The 16,919-nt window shown below is 41.1% G+C and overlaps 1 protein-coding gene across 9 annotated transcripts in view; it reads left to right on the forward strand.

The window, feature by feature from the left end:
- Nucleotides 1-219: 219 nt before the first annotated feature.
- The window catches only part of CPQ (carboxypeptidase Q), a 272,115-nt gene continuing 255,415 nt past the window's right edge, over nt 220-16,919 (forward strand). For 3 of the 9 annotated variants that reach the window (XM_061603525.1, XM_061603558.1, XM_061603569.1), the window contains exon 1: nt 224-475. The gene's annotated coding sequence lies outside the window, so the exon portion shown is untranslated. Of the gene's footprint in view, nt 476-498; nt 523-1,347; nt 1,467-16,919 lie in introns of those variants that run through there. The other 6 variants (XM_061603538.1, XM_061603548.1, XM_061603529.1 and 3 more) reach the window with 6 other exon arrangements.

Below are 16,919 nucleotides of genomic sequence, written 5' to 3' on the forward strand. Positions count from 1 at the left end.
AGGAGGGATGTCCACAACTCGAGTTCAATGGGATAAAATCCCAAGTAAATACGCACAGGACTACAACTATCCAGATGTGTATAGTGTTGAAATCTTAAAATAATAATAATATTAAACACACACACACACACAACGCTTGTTTATTTTCTCCCGGCAGACCTTTCCTCGGAACACCACACTGAGATAATGGACACCCTGGCCTTCCTCACTGGGCTGTAACTAAGGAGGCTCTCCAAAAGTTACAGCACATAAATATGACTTTTGCACCGGCTGGAAAAGCAAACGCTCATGCCAGGCCCAGTAGGAGTGGCAGCAGCGATAGCAGCAGGGCCTCCTCAGGTGATGTCGGGAGATCAGTAGGAACTAGAGAAAAAAGGAAGAGCCTCTCTAGTTCATTAGCCAAACGCTTCTGCTGCTCGGAAGGAGCCGCCGTCTTGAACCTTCCTCTCCGCCTCCGAAACCTGCGCCGGGAAAGGTTTGTGGCCAGCCTACCCACCCCCCACCCCCCGCGCCCCGTTGCAGGTAGGCGGCCCCTTGGAAGCCATTTCGGGGCCAGGAAGAACCGCGGCTGCGCAGTTAGGACAGCGAAGGGGACGCGCGCTAGAAGAGTAGAGCATCTGGAGCCCCAGGAGCTAAAACTACGCTCTGAAATCAGATATCCTAACGGGGAAAGTGTCCTTATAGGATTTCTCCTCTTGCTCACAGTCGGGAGCGCGGGGTCTGTGTCTGTTGGGTGCGGCTCTGCTTCTGAGCTCTTGCCACTTAATTCTTTATTTGTTCCGACGAGTATGGTTGTCTGAGTGCCAGGAAGGCAGTAGTGGGGAAGACTAAAGAGGGTGCCTGGGTGTTTGGATGGATGAATGAACTGCATCGATAGCCTGCTTTTCACCTGCCAGGGTAGCTTATTGATTATGTATATACTTTATAGTGGGGGCAGGAGGAGGGAGGATGTTTGCAGCTCCGTTGTCTTATGTATTCGTGTTCTGTTGAGTTGCTCTTTACACAGCCTGCTTGGCTACTTTATTCCAGTTGTGCATTTTTATTTAAAGCCAATTACTGAACCTGATAAAGACACCCCCCCAAAAAACATACAAACAAAAAACCACCACCACCCAGTCAAACAACAAACCACCACTATCAGTAATCTGGTGACTGCTGAGAGATCTAAAGCCTGGATTTTCTACAGGATGAAAGCAGTTTTCATTAAATGTGCAGCAGCATGTGTTATGGTCAAGCTGAAGACTGAGCTGGTGCTGTAGATAGCTAGAGATGATTGCAGGGGGCGGGGAATAATATATTCGGTGCTCTTCCACCATTGTCACTCCCACACCACTTTTAAACTACTGCTTCTTGTGAACTGCTGGGATTTCTGGTGTCCCCCCCAAATAATAAGGGCTTCCTTCTTGGAAGCATTCAAAACAAGCCAGGTGGTGCAGATGACGTTTTATGGGAGAGATCTGTTTTTGGTAAGGTTACCATGTCTTTTTCTTGGCTGTGCTCCTCTGCCTTTAATAGTAGCTCAGTAAGAAATTTAGAAAGTGAACTTTCCCCCATCTTTTATTTCTACCTAGTGTCATTACGCTCTGAAATCAGATATGCTAAAGGGGATAGTGTCCTTGTGCATAGTAAATGTGCACACTTACTTGGGAGTAAACTTCACTGAATTGAGTAAGTCTTGATTCTGATGTTGCTTTGTGCTGTTTCTCTTGTCAGATTATAGTTTAAAAGAGCGGGGCCAGAAAAAAATGGCTTTCCCTAAAGAATCCTGGGAACTGTAGTTTGTGAAGGGTGCGAGAGTGGTTAGGAGATCCCTATTCTCACAGAGCTACAATTGCCAGTTTAACAGCCAGCCCCTCTTCTTAGAGAACTCTGGGAACTGCTACTGTTTGAGGGAAATAAGGGGTCTCCTAACAACTCTCAGCACCCTTCACAAAATACAATTCCTAGGATGCTTTTGGCGAAGCCATGGCTGTTTAAAGTGGAATTAGAGTGGAATAAATGTGTGGTGTGAATGTGATCTTATTTGAATGTAGAGCAGCCGGCTCAAAATAAAGATGCTTGTGGCTGTGCTTTATGGAATGCAGTCAAGCTAAGAAACCAGAAAGGGGATACCTGGACTTGTCTGTGTGGCTGTGTACTTTGTATAGGTTGAGCACATAGGGCTACCACTTTCTTTCTGGCAGGGTTCCTGTACTTTTAATAGCTGCATGAAAGCATAAATTCATCTGGCGAAGGTTTCCAATACTGTAGTTACATCAGGGATGGGATCCAGTGGCTCTCTAGATGTTGCTGGACTAAATTTACCATCATCCTTGACCATTCGCCATAATGGCTGAAACTGCATTCAAACAGCAATTTATTCCATTTTTCCAATGTTTTATTATCTGATTAATTTCCACCTTTTAAAAAATCTTTCACATGAGGTAACAGCCATTTCTGGAAATCTAGTAGAATATAGTGGAAGTTTAGTGCTCATTTCCATGTTAATATCCATTTGCAACCCCATTAACCCAGAAAACCATGGGAGTAAAGTGACGAAATTTGGGGCAGTATACTGGCATACAATCCTTTCCTGCTGTTTTCATGGGAAACAGAAGTGCATATGTGTGGAAAGCATGGGCGAGTAGCTACATGTCCTATGACGATCATTGATGTGTCACACTGGTGTGAATGAAATGTAGCATGACAAGGCAGTATATCAGTAAAAAAAGCCACAGTTCCATAATGCAACAGGCACTACAGTATGAAAGGCATGTTAGAAATCGGGACAGAAGCACTACTATTATAATCAGTACAACTAACGCAATAAAGCCTGTGTGAATGAAACTTAAGGCTGATGGAACTTGGGAGTTCAATGGCATCCAGAGGACCGTAGCTGCTCTACATGCTGGGCAACTTTACCTGCTTGTCCCACATCCCTGACTGTGGCATAAATATAAAGGTGTTTGACAGATATTTCTTTAAAACATACATATTTTAGATTGGGTGTTTTGTTTTTTTAAATACCTGTTATCCAAGTTCTAATTACAATCTGATTACTTGTTACCTGTAGCTCCAGTAAAGACTTGCATGTATGAATATTTATTTATTTATTTGTTAGATTTATATCCCACCCTCCTCCCAGTAGGAGCTCATGGCACCATAGGTGATCATAGATCTAATCCAACAGATACAGATTTCATATCGATCTTAAACAATAACAGCAAGAGTCTAGTGGCACTTTAAATACTAATTTTGGCATAAGCCTGTATGGGCTAAAGTCTGCTTAATCAGATGATGAAGATGACAGGTTTATTTGAACTTTTTAGTTGCTTGTAACACAAAAAGGTCTGCAAGCAACTTACCACTCATTTAAGAGTGCAATGATAAGTAAAAATGCAGTGGGTTGTATCCAGTGTGGACAAGCAGAATTGCACTTGTGCAACAGACTTCCCTTTCCTCTCTTCCTCTTGCAAAATATGCTCCAGAGGGTTCCCCAACCTTGTGGACCAGGGCTTCAGATGTGGGAAGAAGAGGAAGTTCTGTTGTGCAAGTAGAGGTCCGTTACACAGGCAGAACAGCAGCGGTGGATATAACCCAATATAATAAAAACACATTTACACAAAACACATGCAATTCATTTACACAAAGCAACCCCAGTAACAGCAGGAGAAAGCTTCAGCAGTACAACTAATGCATGAAACATTCTCTCTCTGTCACACACACATGGCAGGACTGTGAGAAGAATTGTTATTGAAAAGTGAAGCTGGAAGGCCCAGCCATGCAAGGGATATGTGTGTCACAAATGAAAAATAGATTCAGTCAAATAACAAAATATTCAGTCTTTTGATCCAGCTGGGTGTTGGCTTTTCCCAACTGTTACTGATGAATAGTGTACATATAGCACACATAAGAAGAGCAATTACTTTTTTTTGCTGTGAGCCAGGTCCTTCCAGCCTCTATTAAGCCCAACTCTGTCAAGATCTGCAAATTATTCTGACTTCTCAGCTTCCCACAGGCGTCTTCCTTTTTTGGAGGGGGATTAAAATACGGAAATTTTCAAATCAAGAATGTCTTGGGGGATTGAAATGGCTCCACACTGGTTATCATTTTTAATGTCTGATTTATGTTCATTTGTTCTCCTGGCATATATTTTGTGAGATGTGGTGCAGTTGGATAAGTCCTCGATAATGATGTTAGGCTGATGTTTGTCCCATCCCAATGTTCCTTGACTAAATATGGGTGCAGAATTGGCACCAGGGTTTGTTGCAGGAGATCGTTCCTGGGCATGTATCCCTTACTGTGTAGGGCAGAAAACTGCATTGCTGCTGCTGAGTAGTTAGTTCAGGTTGGGGTGTGACTGTGAGGATAGGCAGGACTTCTACCCATAGCATGTTTGAGGGAAGGATCGTCTTTCATCATAGCCTATAGATCAACAATGGAGAATGTGTGGCCCTCCAGATGTTGTTGGACCATGATGACTCCCATCGACCCTGACCATTGGCCATGCAGAATGGAGCGGATGGGAGTTGGAGTCCAGCAACATCTGAAGCGCCAGGTTGCTCATCCCCACGGTAGGTCTGTGATGATGTAGTGGAGAGGCATTAGCCTCAAAGAAGAGCCTCTGAACTGCCTGAGACTATTCAGTGATGTCATGACATCTGGGGGATGAGGTGGAAAGCTCAGTGGCAATTTGGTGTGCAGCAGCCGTGAAAAAACTTTGTAGTAATTATAGTAATGACTTCTAGAACTTGGGGTCTCTAATGAAGTTGATTGTCAGTAGATTCAGAACAGACATAAGGCAGTACTTCACACAATACATATTTAATGTATCAAATTAATTGTTACAGCCAGTGTATAGTGACAGCTGTTCCCTTGAAGATGGCTTCAAAGGGCATTAGGCTCTTGCAGGATCACCATTATAGACAACTAGAACATCCATGGGACAAAAAGAGGAAAGCTTTAACCTCCATGACATGCTTGGGGGCTTTCCAGAAGCATCTGCTTCTCCACTGCTGGAGACTAGATGCTGGACTAGAGGAACGTTTGGTCTGATTCCACAGGACCCTTGTTATATTCATATGTGCGTGTTTCAGCCAGGCCAAAGGAACACTATTTGGGGTGGGCGTGGTGGTGCTTTGTCAGTAAAACTGAGTATATAATTTTGGTAGAGCAGATTCGTAAGCTCCCTTTCTCATCATAACAGTTTGCATTTTAAGAGGGTGCATATCATATGGCAAAAAATATTCCAAACTTCATCTTTAGTTTTCCTTGTTATGATGGAAAAGAAAAACATCACCAGAAAATACACATACTTTAATGTAGCCTCTGTGTGGGCTAAACATATTTAGAGACACTTAAATAATTGGAGGAAATGCCTTACTTTTGTACAAGTGAGTTGAATTAGTTTTCCATTTTTTACATTCCTTGCCTGAATTGCCTTTACTAAAAAGGTCAGTACATATGACCTTGTAATTTATACAGGAAACAAACAAAAATACAAATTCTTTGCTTCTCAAGCTTATTGAAAATCAATGGCTTAAATTGTGCAGCAGGAAATTTTTGCAGAGGAAAGAACATAGCTGGAGGCAGAGGGAGATGTCTTAGTAAATTATACATGGGGAAATGGAAGAAAACAAATAGCAGGATTTTTTTTAAAAAAAACAACACCCAGTGTCTGCCCTCCTGCCCTCTCCTTTGACCTGCTGTGTTGACAAGAGTACTAAATTATCTTGTGCACAGAGATCCAGCCATCCTCTTGTATTGGGACCAAGAGTGTACTTTTATGTCTGACCTTTCTCACATTTGTCATTGGTGACGAATCTACCAGCAGAATACCGCAAGTATCTCATTATTAATGCATTAATATAAGCATTCCGACAGATTTCTAGGTTTTAGTTTGAATCACTGGGTTATTTTTGAAACAGAACTTGGCTGCTGGAGCTGTGGGAATAAAATAACTGGCAAAAGACTCCAAAGACCTAGTTTTGGATCAAGATTTTCCCCTGAAATAATATTCACAGCATTTGCATGTTGATAAGCATAGGTAGTGTGTGGCAGTGCAGGTTGCACAGAGTGAACTCTTAGCTTGAAAAGATTTGCCTGGGAACTGGCAGAGTTTGAAAGACAAGAGAAAGCTGTGGATGCAAGCAGAGTTTTTGGCGTGACTGATTTCATGGAGATATTACAGACGATTTGAAGGTGTTATTGTGTAATGTTAATTTACATAACCAAAATGAAGTGACAGGAAGACTATAATTCATGGGCTATCAAGATTTTTATGGTATAATGAATTGTACACATAGATGTCTGAAGAATTCTTGGAAACTTCAAAATGCTGCTGGTAGGTTACTCATTGGGACTGGCTTCAGGGAATTTACTTCAGCAGTGTTTAAACAGATGTACTGGCTGCAGTCTGTTTCCAACGCTGGTCATTGGCCCCATCTTCACTATACATTTAAAGAACTACCATACCACTTTAAATAGCCATGGCTTTCCCCCTCTTCCCCAAATATCCAAAGTTTGTAAAAGGTGCTGCGAATTGTTAGGAGACCCCTGTTCCCCATCAGATCTACAGTTCCCAGAGTGGTTTAACAATCAACCCTTCTTCCCAGGAACTCTGGGAATTGTAGCTCTGGGAGGGGAATAGGAGTCTCCTAACAACTCTCAGGATCCTTAAACTACAGCTTCCAGGATTCTTTGGGGGAATTTCCTATAAAGCCCTAAACAGCGTGGGACATAGCTGTTTGAAATATTACCTCCTATTGAGTTAGCCTGCCTGAACTTTGCAGTCATAATCGAAGGGCCTCATCCAAGTCCCTCTGTAATCAGCAGTCAGGCAGATGGAACCAGAGAGAAAGGACTTTCCCACTTATTAGGATGGCCAAAAAAGAAAAAAAGAGGAAATACATCATCAAAAACGAAGACACAGATGTGCATAACATTTTCATATAACATTTATATGTATAGTTGCAAATTTAGAAGTAATTGAACAGAGGTGTTTAAATAGAAATGCTATACATTTAACCACAGAGGGGAAGGCTATGACCAGTAGACCTGTGTGCCTGCTCAGTCACTGTCTAACTGCTGTTGATGGACAACTTCAAAGCATCTGCTCTTCTTTATCTTCTTATGGTTCTTTATTTTAACTGGACTTTGGCCAGACAGATCTTCAAATGGAGGACTCCTTTCAAATAGAGAACTGTCATCTGTAAAGCAGGAGACCTGACCACACTTCTGGTCATGGTGCCTCCAAAGCTCACGTGGCACCAACACTGATGTTGTTGCAGTGTCAGGTGATTTTTTAAAAATAGCCTAGGCATTCCAGCATGTTATATAGCTAGTTTTAGTGTCTTTGTGATTTCTGTTGAGCCCCATCATCTGGTTCTGCCTGTTGTTTTTGTAGTTTTGTGAAGTTTAACTTGGTATTTCTTACTCTTTTTTGCTCTTGTTTCTTCTAAGCATACATCTCTCTGGGAGCCTTGTGCTGAAGGGTAGTTTATAAATTTATCAAATAATTAAACTTATTTAAATGGTGGTGAATTAGAAATGAATTTATATAAAACAACACTAAGAGAAAATGCATTTGTTTTTTAGCTACTACTCACTGGTTGCAGGTGAGTCCTTAGTTTGAGGAGATTAATGTGCTTGTTCAGTTGGGACAAGCTGCTGACCATTACCTTGGCACTGTTCACATGACAACTTGGGCCACATTCACTCCAGACATTTATTCCACTTTTATTCCACTTTAAACAGTTATGGCTTCCCCCAAAGAATCTTGGGAAGTGTAGTTTGTGAAGGGTGCTGAGAGTTGCTAGGAGACCCCTATTCTCCTCACACAGCTACAGTTTGCCAAAGTGGTTCAACAGTAATTTCCTCTTCCTCAAAAACTCTGAGAATTGTAGCTCTGTGAGGGGAACAGGAGTCTTCTAACAGCTTTCAGCACCCTTCACAAACTATACTTCCCAGGATTCTTTGGGGGAATCCATGACTGTTTAAAGTGGAATAATAGTGGAATAAATGTCTGGTGTGAATGATTCGTCAGCGCTGCTCTCTGGAATGTCTCTTTGCCATTACAGCCAATGGCCAAAGGATGCAGCAAAACAAGCTTCTCGGGCATGGCTATTTTCTACCTCCACTGCCAGAGGCATTACGCCTGTGATCACCAATTGCTGGGAATCGCAAGTGAAGAGAGTGCTATTGCACCCAGGAGTTATCAAAGTTTTGTGATGCAGTTGTGCAACCAACCAGTGTTTACAAAAGTGCATATGTTAGGGGAAAATGTGCATGAAAATGAGTATATTAATGAAAATAAAATACAAAATGCATTACATTCTGAGGAATTACTTGCAAAAATGTGTACATTAATCAAAACAGCATACGAAAATGTGTTTAAGAGAAATTTACACTAGAATGCTGAAGAATTTCCATGAGAATTTTTTTTAAAAGGCATGAATTGCTGCAGAACTGTGGCGAACTAAATTTAAGGTTGGAAAAATGAGAAATGGAAAGAAGTGAAGTTGACAGATCTTCCCATTCCTGTCTACAGCCAATGCTGGTTAGATTTAAAGAACATGATCCCTGTTTCCCATTGGCCGGTTCTGCAGTTTACTGTGAAAGTGATAGTATTGGCAAGACGTATGCAGACGGGCTCCTTTTGGCCCTACCAAAATTATACTAAAATAAAAAAAATAGCCTTGGTCATGAAATAGATATGGAGGGAAAATAATGTATGACCAGGCTTATGGATAGCTAGATACACTTGAATTGACATACCATTCAATTCTTGGTCCATTCCAGCCATTCTTGAAGGTGATGACATGGATAAGAGTGAGGAATATGGATAGAAAAAAAAATGTATTGCAGGAATGGTGTGGTTTGGAAACGTTTTTATTTATCTTGTTTGAAAATGGGCATATATTTCTCAGGGTCAACATATTTATTTATTTATTTTATTTATTAAACTTATATACCGCCCCATAGCCGAAGCTCTCTGGGTGGTGCACAAGACTAACATCAAAAATACAATAAACACATATTAACAATTTAAAACACATTAAAAGATTTTAAAATTTTTTTCCAACACATGCTAAAACATATTAATAGTATTTGTGATCTGCTTAGGTAGTTTTAAAAGCAGATTCAGAGAAAATAATCTCTTTTAGTTGGACTTACACAGCCTAATTCTATGTAAGTTCTACTGAAATCAAAGGAAGTCAGTGTGTATAGGAGTGCACCATTCAGGAGGTTTGTCTACCATCTTTCTCCTAGCACTGCTGGAACCATTATGTGATAATTTCAACTAATGCTATAAAAAATGGAAATGGACTGCCTTCAACTCAATTCTGACTTATGGTGAGCCTATGAATAGGGTTTTCATGGTAAGCAATATTCAAAGGTAGTAATAATATATTTCCTTTTGCTTGTTACGGATTCCTTTCCTTGTATCCTTTGAAATACCTCCCCCCCCCCGTGTTTTCTGGGAAAGCAGTATTTTACAGATGCTACTCCCTTTGGTGTGAGATTAAATAAACTGAAATTCTAGTTACTGAAATGCCACAACATGCATCATACATGATGTCAGGCACACTTGGGAGGAGGGCAGATATTTCTTTGAACAGTACTTTTGATTTATTTTAGCAATTTACAAAGACTGCGTTTGCACCTGCACCATAACTTTGAAAATGCTGCTCTGTCCTAGACATATTAACGTTTGCAGTAAAAAATGCTCTGCAAGTTTATAATGAACTAAAATTTTCCTACTAAGTGAGCTCTCTATTATGCTCATTTGAACAAAGTCCTGAAAAACTGGCTGGTCTGCATATGAGTAATAGGTAGTCTGGTCTAAAGTGAATTGTCAATGTGTAAAGTCAGCTACGCCTCTCTAGGTTGCACACCTTAATGTGGTGAGGGGGTTTGAGAGTGTCGAAGAAGCTGAGAGCAATGCTGTCGGGAGACTAGACCAAGAGGCTAGACTCCTAACAGGGGCACCCAAGGCGGAATGGTCAAAGTTGAAACACCAGACTGAGATGCATCCAAACTCAGAGGAAGGCAATGGTAAACCACCTCTGAATACCTCTTACCACGAAAAACCTATGAACAGAGTATCCAAAATGCAACATGAGATAGTGCTGGAAGATGAGACCTCCAGGTCAGAAGGCACTCACCGAGCTACTGGGGAAGAACAAAGGACAGGTGCGAGTAGCGCTGTGATTAATGATGCAGCTGGGTCAAAGCTGAAAGGAAGCCCAGAGGCTGATGTGCACAGATGCGAAAGGAGAGTCGGGAGTTGTACAACGCACACAATAGGAACATGGAATGTGAGAAGCATGAACCAGGGAAAGTTAGAAATTGTCAAACAAGAAATGGAATGTATCAACATTACAATACTTTGCGTGAGTGAATTAAAATGGACGAGAATGGGACATTTTCAGTCAGGCAACTACAAAATATTTTACGCAGGAAAAGAGAAATTTAGAAGAAACAGAGTTGCTTTAATAGTGAGAAGTGATGTAGCAAAAGCAAAGGAGCTATAACACAAGGTTTGAATGAGTAATATCAATGAGATTAAATGGGAAACCTATTAACATAACCATCATCCGAGTCTATGCTCCAACAGCAAACACAGAAGAACTAGGAATTGTGGGGAAATGGGACTTAGGAGACAGAAATGAAGCAGGAGAAAGACTTACCTAATTCTGTGAAGCCAATAATTTGTTTCTTGCGAACACATTTTTTGAGCAACCGAAAAGACAACTGTACACGTGGACATCACCAAATGGTCAATATAGGAATCAAATTGATTATATAATTGGTAGCAGAAAATGGAGAAGTTCCATACCCTCTGTGAAAACAAGACCAGGAGCAGCCTGTGGTACAGATCATGAACTGGTCATATCGAAAATCAGAGTAAAGCTAAAGAGGAACAACAAAGCAATCATAATGCCAAAATACAATTTAAATAACATCCCAGAAGCATATAAAGATCAAATAAGGAATGGATTTGAGGCTTTCAAGTTAGTTGACAGAGAACCAGAAGAACTATGGAGTGAAGTCAGACATTATTAGCTAAGAATGCAAAAAGACAATGCCTCTAGTTAAAAAGAGAGTCTAGTTAAAAAGAGAGAAAGACCTCAGTGGATGACTGAAGAAACTCTTAAAATGGTTAAAGAGAGAAGGAAAGCAAAAGCAAAAGGAGACAGAAACATGGTTAGAATGCAAAAAGGGTAGAACAAGAACCCTATTCCAAGAGATTAGAGAAGTGAAAGGGAAATTTAAACCAAGTGTAGGGATGTTGAATAGTCAACTGGGGAACACACTGACTGTCTGAGATGAAATAAAAGGAAGGTGGAAGCAATACACTGAAGAATTCTATAAAAGAGATGCAAGGATGACAGATTCATTAATGGAGGAACCGTATGATGAAGAACCAGAAATTTTAGCATGTGAGCTAAAAGCTGCTCTTAAAATACTTGGAAGAAACAAATCACCAGGAACAGATGGCATACCAATAGAATGCAGTAATTATCGAACTATTGCCTTAATATCCCATGCAAGTAAAGTAATGCTCAAGATTCTACAACAAAGGCTCTTACCATATATGGAGTGAGAAATGCTTGACGTCTAAGCAGGATTTAGAAAGGGAAGAGGTACCAGAGATCATATCACAAACATACACTGGATAATGGAACAGACCAAGGAATTTCAGAAGAAAATCACCCTGTGCAAAGCCTTTGACTGTGTAGATCATGAAAAACTACGGAATGCTTTAAAAGAAATGGAGATGCCACAGCATCTGATTGTCCTGATGCGCAACCTATACTGTGGACAAGATGCTACTGTAAGGATAGGATATGGAGAAACCGATTGGTTCATGAAATGAATTTATTTATTTATTTATTAAATTTATTAGTCGCCCATCTGGCTGGTTGTCCAGCCACTCTGAGCGACGTACAAGATAAAAACAATACATTAAAACGTTAAATTAAAAAAAAAAAAAAAAGGATGACCCACAACCAGCACACAAAAAAACCCAGGCCACCTCAGCCAGCCGGCTTATGTATCCCTCCAAAGAGGGAAAGGTGGTGGAAATCAGTCACAGCTGGCTGGGTACCTGGGGCCTGGTCCTGCAAGATGCACGTCTGCCAGGCAGAAGTCCCACAGGGAAGGGTGGTGGAGGTGGTGATCCAACAGCAGCAGCAGCAGCAGCAGCAGACTCTCCTTCCCTGGGCGGCAATGTTCTCCTCTTCCTGCAGGCACTGGGTCTCTGAATGGAAGGAGGTGTCAAAATTGGAGGGAGAAATATCAATAATTTAAGATATGCAGACGATTCCATACTACTAGCAGAAACCAGTAATGATTTGAAACGAATGCTGATGCAAGTTAAAGAGGAAAGCACAAAAGCAGGACTACAGCTGAACGTCAAGAAGACTAAAGTAATGACAACAGAAGATCTATGTAGCTTTAAAGCTGACAATGAGGACATTGAACTTGTCAAGGATTATCAATACCTTGGCACAGTCATTAACCAAAATGGAGATAACAGTCAAGAAATCAGAAGAAGGCTAGGACTGGGGAGGGCAGCTATGAGAGAACTAGAAAAGGTCCTCAAATGCAAAGATGTATCACTGAACACTAAAGTCAGGATCATTCAGACCATGGTATTTCCGATCTCTATTTATGGATGTGAAAGTTGGACAGTGAAAAAAGTGGATAAGAGAAAAATCAACTACTTTGAAATGTGGTGTTGGAGGACAGCTTTGCGCATTCCATAGACTGCAAAAAAGACAAATAATTGGATGTTAGAACAAATTAAACCAGAACTATCATTAGAAGCTAAAATGATGAAACTGAGGTTATCATACTTTGGACACATCATGAGAAGACATGATTCACTAGAAAAGACAATAATGCTGGGAAAAACAGCAGGGAGTAGAAAAAGAGGAAGTCCAAACAAGAGATGGATTGATTCCATAAAGGAAGCCACAGACCTGAACTTACAAGATCTGAAGAGGGTGGTTCATGACAGATGCTCTTGGAAGTCACTGATTCATAGGGTCACCATAAGTTGTAATCGACTTGAAGGCACATAACAACAACAACAAAACATACAGATTAAACAAATATGGTGATAAAATACACGCCGTCTAACACCCTTTCTGGTTGGGAACCAATCGGTTTCTGCATATTCTGTCTTTACAGTAGCTTCTTGTCCAGAGTATAGGTTGCGCATTAGGACGATCAGATGCTGTGGCACCCCCATTTCTTTTAAAGCATTCTATAGTTTTTCATAATCTACACAAACAAAGGCTTTGCTGTAATCTATACAGCACCAGGTGATTTCCTTCTGAAATTCCTTGGTCCATTCCATTATCCAACGTATGTTTGCAAAATGATCTCTGGTGCCTCTTCCCTTTCTAAATCCAGCTTGGACCTCTGGCATTTCTCACTCCATATATGGTAAGAGCTTTTGTTGTAGAATCTTGAGCATTACTTTACTTGCATGGGATATTAAGGCAATAGTTCGATAATTATTTCATTCCCTGGGATCACCTTTCTTTAGAATTGGGATGTATATGGAACTTTTCCAGGTTGTGGGCCATTGTTTAGTTTTCCATATTTGTTGACAAATCTTTGTCAAAATTTGGACAGATTCAGTCCCAGTAGCTTGTAGCAATTCTATTGGTATGCCATCTGTTCCTGATGATTTGTTTCTTCCAAGTATTTTAAGAGCAGCTTTCACCTCACATTCTAAAATTTCTGGCTCTTCATCATATGGTTCCTCCATGAATGAATCTGTCATCCTTGCATCTCTTTTATAGAGTTCTTCAGTGTATTGTTTCCATCTTTCCCGATTTCGACTGGACATCAGGAAAAACTTCCTAACTGTTAGAGCCATACAACAATGGAACTAATTACCTAGAGAGGTAGTGGGCTCTCCAACACTGGAGGCATTCAAGAGGCAGCTGAGCAGCCATATGTCAGGAATGCTTTGATTTGGATTTCTACATTGAGCAGGTTGGACTTGATGGCCTTATAGGCCCCTTCCAACTCTACTATGCTATGATTCTATGATCTTCCAGAGCGTGAAAAAACCAAACAATACATTTTGTAATGTATTGTTTGTTTTTTCACGCTCTAGGCCCCCAGAGACCTGGGCAGTCCAGAGGTCCAGGCCCCAGAGATTTTGCTCCCTTGCCTCCTCTCTCTTGAGCTCTGGGGAGATCTCCTGGGAATGACATGGTATGTCACCTTGGTTGCATGATGGAAGAAGGTGGGATCCCAGGTTAGCACTGGAGAGGTATTACATAAGCAACCTTCTCATGGAGGATAAGGCTGTCAGTGGCTACTAAACCTTGATGCTTATGTTCTATCTCTAGTGCCAGAGACAGTATGCTTCTGAATTCCAGCTGCTGGAAGCTGCAGCAGGGGAGAGTGCTCTTGCGCTCAGGTCCTGCTTGCGGGCTTCCCATAGGCATCTGGTTGGCCACTGTGAGATCAGAATACTGAAGGAGATGGGCTACTGGCCTGATCCAGGAGGGTCTTCTTATATCGGGATATTCGCAGGAAGGCCAAAATGCTTATTTACAAAACCATTGTACTACCAACCTTACTGTACGCCTGTGAAACGTGGACCATCTATAAACACCACTCCCAACTTCTTGAAAGATTCCACCAATGCTGCCTCTGGAAAATTCTGCAAATTACTTGGGAAGATAGGCAGATTAATGTTAGCGTATTGGAAGAAGCAAAGACCACCAGTGTTGAAACAATGATCCTCCAACATCAACTTTGCTGGACCGGCCATGTTGTTCGAATGCCTGATCACCGTCTTCCAAAGCAGCTACTTTACTCCCAACTTAAGGACGGAATATCGGTGGACAGCAAAAGAGGTTTAAAGATGTTTTCAAAGCTAATCTAAAAAAATGTAACATAAGCATCGAGAATTGGGAAGCTGTGGCCCATGAGCGTCCCAATTGGAGGTCGGCCATTATCAAAGGTGCTATGGACTTTGAAGAAGCATGACTACAGGGCGAAAAGGACAAACGAGCTAAGCGGAAGGCACGTCAAGCAAATCCTCATCGTGACCATCTTCCATCTGGAAACCTATGTCCTCACTGTGGGAGGCTGTGTGGATCCAGAATTGGCCTCCACAGTCACTTACGGACTTTATCTTGGAAGACAATCTTACTCGGCCACGAGTGATCATCAATGAAATGACGTGCTAAGAGTTGTTAGGGGATTTCTGTTCCCCTCACAGAGCTGCAGTTCCCAGAGTTCCCTGGGAAAAGGGATTGATTATTAAACCACTCTGGGAATTCTAGCTTTCTGAGGCAATGCTTGCCGTTCAGAAGCCTGCCGCGCTGCTTTTGCCACCCCACCAACCTCTTCTTGATAGTATGTGTTTAAGGTTTGGGAGGAAATTGAGGCCTAGAATAGAATTAAAATCCTTGTGAAAAACAGTCACTTGTATGTAGCCTAGGGGTGCCCAATTCAGATTTGGTAGTGATTTTCCATTAATTTGCTTATTCTCAATAGTTGAGGATTAGATTTTAACATAGTGAATTTCCACAGCTAATTTTGAAAACAGACTTTAAAAAACAAAATCTGCCTCTAAAATATAGATTTTAAGAATGACAATTTATTGATATTTCCTTAAAAATATTGATATTTCCTTAAAAAATATCAATATTAATAACATTTTTTTCCTGAGCCAAAAACCCCTGATCCATAAAAGCTTCGGCTAGTGGATAAAGAATGAAGTCAAATTGATGCCAGTCTGTTAGGTCAATAGAATGCTTTTGAACTGGCACCGGCCAATGGATCCCATCCCTAATGCAGCCATGTGAGTAATTCTAAAGTCATCCAATTAATGGACCATGTTAGATCAGAATTAGCTTCCTCTGAGTTGAACTGGTGTGCTAGCAGTATCATGGAGGAGTAAATGGCTAATTCCAGAAAACAGAAGACTCTCCCTTTGCATCATTTATTGACACGAGTGCCTTCTGCTGTGCTTCATCTACCCTACCAAAAAAGGGCCTTCTGCTGTGCTAATTAACAAGGAGTGTTTTCACATTAATTAAAATGAGTTGGAATCAGCACTTAAAAATTATGTCGGTGCTTTTTGAAACAATCCGTAAAGCCATACTTTAATTTCATTTGTGACTAGCTAATGTAGATTGTGGCACAATGCACTCTGAGAACTCAGAATGTATTGCACCAGGAGAACGCTCTCCTAAACATGCATGGAAAACATGATAACTAAAGCCGCTTGCTGCTTTGCATATTTATTTAGAAGTCTCTTTGAGTCCAATTGGACTTATTTCCAAGTAGGTATACATTGGATTGCAAGCTGCCAAAATTAAGTGAATTGCTATCCTTGATAGCAAGGATAAAAGAATACTAATCTAGGATAAGTGATTCTTATTTCAATCTACCCTTGATTACCAAGTAAAGATGTTAGGGAAAGCTCATAACTCGGTGGTAGGGCACTTGCTACGCATGCAAAAGGTCTCAGCTTCTATCCTCACACCTATAATTAAAATGATTTCTGGAGGCCTCTGCTTAAGACCATTAGGAGTCTCTGCCAGTCAGAATAGACAATACTGGGATAAATAGCCTGGTTAAAATGTCCATATCTTTAAAAGAAATGTTTTTATTGTTGTGTGTTCTTTGGAAGATGGCTGGGCTGATTACTGTTGGGTGTTTCATTTCATTCCCTGGGCTTCTTTGGAAGGAAGGGAGGGATATAAATTTAATGGGTTGTATTCAGCTTAGCGCTAAGTAGATGGTTCCCGAGGAGAACTATCCAAGGATCGGGCCCCTCAGGAGATCCACAGGGCTTTGGATCCAGTGAACTGAAAGCCTCCAGTAACCAGTGGTGTAGTGGAAATTCAGAAGCCGAAATTCAAAGGGACCTTGATAGGCTGGAGAATGGGCTG

This window comes from Rhineura floridana, chromosome 1 (genome assembly GCF_030035675.1).
Source record: "Rhineura floridana isolate rRhiFlo1 chromosome 1, rRhiFlo1.hap2, whole genome shotgun sequence".
NCBI classification, from domain to species: domain Eukaryota; kingdom Metazoa; phylum Chordata; class Lepidosauria; order Squamata; family Rhineuridae; genus Rhineura; species Rhineura floridana.